Below are 3,713 nucleotides of genomic sequence, written 5' to 3'. Positions count from 1 at the left end.
AGCAAACCCTACTTTCCAAATCTGGAACCCTAAATTGCAGCAACGAAATGCATAGAGAGAGAGAGAGGAATGTAGCTCACGTAGGGGCATATTTGCAGTTGGTAGCTCCACCACCACCCTACGAGCGACATCTGCCGCCGCAGGCATTGGCAAGGATGAACGAAATATGCTGCTACCGCAACAATCTTCCTCCTAGCCGCAGGTGCCCCATACCACACTGGCCATCCACGATTCATGCTCTGTCCCCACCATGCCCTTGCCGATAGATCTAAAGCCGCCTTAGATTGATCTCGTCGTTGACATGCCCCGCGAGAGAGGAGAGGGAGAGCGAGGGAGGGGGTGACTGACGAGGGAGAGGTAGAGCGCTCGGGTTCGGCCCAGCCGCTTGGACAGAGCAGTCAACGGGCGTTAACGGCGCGAGGGATCAGCCGTGTCAAAACTTGCTCAGAAAATAGTTCGGTATTTTTTGCCACTGTTAGAAATTCGGTTAGGTGCAAAATGTCACGAATCCTAAAGTGATGGTTTTATGCTAATTGTTACACGAATGTAGTGGTTCTATGCATTTTACTCTTAATGGCCGAAAAGTTATGCCAAGTAAAACAATTCTTCATTTGTGATATAGTCATATAGATTACGGTTCGAAATTATCCTTCTCGGGATAAAATGAAGTTATGATATCTAGTACTAAACAAATTCATACGAATCAATCAGCTTTGGTCCAACAGTGTATCTACTGAATGTTACACCATTGTGCCCCTCTCCTCGCAAATGTTGGTCTATTTCTCATATATAGGTGAACCGAAGGAGGAAAAATGACACTACTACAAAATAACCCATCAGGGAGGCGCCATCTCTCTAGTGGGACACGCCACATATTCAGATTCGTTGCTACGAAGTGGCCTCTTTCGTACTATCTACAACAAGATAGACATTTCAGCCACCTCGATCTTCCAGCTCTAGTTCACACCGTGCTGAGACTGATCTAGTTCCATGCATGGGGCATGGAGGATCAGCTAGGCGGCCACAGCTGCACAGCGCAGCCGACGATCGGATCAACGTCGACGATGATGGATCAAAGCAAGGTCCATGACCAGGAAGGCCTGCATAGATGCGTTAACTAGTCGCGTGCTCTAATTAAGTACGTAGATGAAACTTGCGTGCGCGCGTAAGTCAGCTTTTTTTTTGAACGAAGATGAATGAAGCGTCCGGCTTTAAATTAATAGCTGAATGAAGACGCACGAAGCGCGCGTGAGTCAGCTTAGCTAACCTATAACTAGGAACAGCATCTTCCAGAGAATCTCCATAGCTGTAGTCGCCTGAGGTTGGCCGGTAGCTAGCTTGTAGCTGTTGAACTTTCAACCGACCTATCCAGCAGTACGTAGAGATCACGCATCAGTAAATGTTGCTCGGTTTGGCTCACCCTCGTCGTCCCTGCGTCTACCGGAGCTCGCTCGATAGCACGGCACGCTCGGGATAAGGGGCCGCGGGAAAACGGAAGAGCGTGGGAGCATACCTGCATACGCTGTATGATGGAAGAGCTCATCGAGCCAGGGAGGGAGAAGGGAGGAAGAGGCGGGAGGGGAGGAGCTCTGCCTGTGCAGAGCTGCAGGATAGTGGGTTGGACCCCATCGCCGCCGAATTCGATGCACGGGTCGCGCCACGCGCCGGCGGCTGGCGCCGCCTAGCTAGGTTAGTCTAGCAAATATTAGAAGCAAGTCTGGACCCCCGATATTTCCTGCACGTTGAATAGTCAAGTGCATCTAGTCCAGTGTATCTGGATCTGCTGAATTTGGGATGTTGCATGCTACTTTATCTAAGCATATATAGGTACCTTTTATTTATATCGAAAAAAAGCATATATAGGTGCCGAATTTGGAACGTCGAACACTCCTACTTCATGCTTCATGCATGCATGTGAGGCAAGATGCCAAGATGCACCGCAGTACCGCACCATATGTCGCCTATCAGGGCGCTTGTTGCTACCGGCTTCGGTCGGAGATCACACGTCCGACAAATCAAACTATGTACTGTAGTACACAGTTACAGTAGCGGTACTCGCGAGTGCCATAGAGTAGACTAGCAGATATTTTAAGGACAGTGGCCTTTTGACACATGGGAGCATGCACTTCTGGTTTTCAAAATGTGTTTGAAACGAATTTTAAAATGTCAAAAAATTCCAAACGAAAATTTAGCGCGTACATCTTGATATTGTACATTCTCATAAAGTTGTTTCTTGAAAACCCAACAAGTTATGTATCAAGTGTGAAAAAGACAAAACTCGGAGTTAAAGAGTGCTTTTCACAAGACATCCTTTTCTCTATCTTACACAAGCCATAAAAAATGACGGGTTTCTCCGAAACTTGACATGCACACATATAATGTCGAGATGTATGTGCAAACTTTTGTTTGATTTTTTTTCAAACTTCCAAATAATTTTTTCTGGTGGCAGGAGCGCGCGCTCCCACACTAGTAGAAAAAGGCCCATTTGTCCCGGTTCATAAGGCCCATCTGTCTGTCGGTGTACAAAAATAGGGGCGCATCTTTGTACCCCTTTTCCTGTGCACGGGCAGTCAGAGCCGCGCCCGCGGCCACACCAAGCAGAATGAGGGAGGTGAACCAAGGTAAGATCGAAGCCCAAGACAATCAAAGCAACGCCAAGACCAACACCACAAAGAGCAGAGGGACGAAGCAGGTTCCCCCGGCAAGACCCTTGCCGGGTGGCCTCAGCAGCCCCGGCAAGACTCTTCCCGGGACAGCTCGCCCCAGGCCAACAGAGCGAGCCACCCTTAAGCCCACGGCCCCCAGTACCATCATCAGCATGGGGCCAGAGCTCGGGAAGGCACCCCTGTGGTGGCATACGGATCTTTGTGAAGACATATTCAAGATCCCTGGCAAGGAAGACGACGATCCTCGGCAAGATCCCTGCCAAGGAAGGCCACCAGACCCCCGGCAAGATCCTTGCCGGGGACGACAACACGCCATGGCGAGACCCTTGTCGGGCCACCCAGCAAGGCCCTCGCCAAAGACGCCGGCAACACCACCGCCAAGCCCACATCAACCAAGTTCCCACCACCGTTCACATGCAGCTGCCAGCCCAACCAGCTGGGCGGGCACCTGCGTGGCAACATGCTGCTCCCAGGCCAACTCATCAAGTGCCCGCGTGGCGGCATGCAGATCTTCGTGAAAGCTCCACCACCGCGCCAACTCAGCTGCCTGCCTGCCTACATGGCACCGCACGCATCCCTGGCCAAGGCGCGTGTCGAAACGAGGAGGAGCGGCGACGGACGGGACGGGCCTCACCCTCGTCCCGATAAAGCAAGAGGACACCTAAGCGGTGCATTAAATGCACCTTGTCCTGTAATACGAGGGATAACCTCGTGCCACTGTAGACCATTTCACCTCCTATGTGCCACTCTGGCAACCCCTTTTTCCTATAAAAGGAGGCCCGAGGCGACAAGGAGAGGGATTCGGCTCTTTGGAACCACACGCTGACCACAGCTAGTTCGAGAGCTCAAGAAGTCTCAGAAATACACCCACCAAAGTAGGACTAGGGTTTTACGCATCCTTGCGGCCCGAACCTGGGTAAACGATCCTCGTGCTGTCTACTAGCCCTGCTCTCCTCGCAACCCTGCGCCCCAGCAACCATAGTAGGGATTCTTGTGATCCCATAGGTGTCGTTTCACACCGACATCTTTTGACGCGCCAGGTAGGGG

Source organism: Triticum urartu, chromosome 5A, assembly GCF_056163025.1.
Source record: "Triticum urartu cultivar PI428250 chromosome 5A, HENAU_Tu73, whole genome shotgun sequence".
Lineage (NCBI taxonomy): Eukaryota > Viridiplantae > Streptophyta > Magnoliopsida > Poales > Poaceae > Triticum > Triticum urartu.
This window is presented reverse-complemented; position numbering follows the sequence as displayed.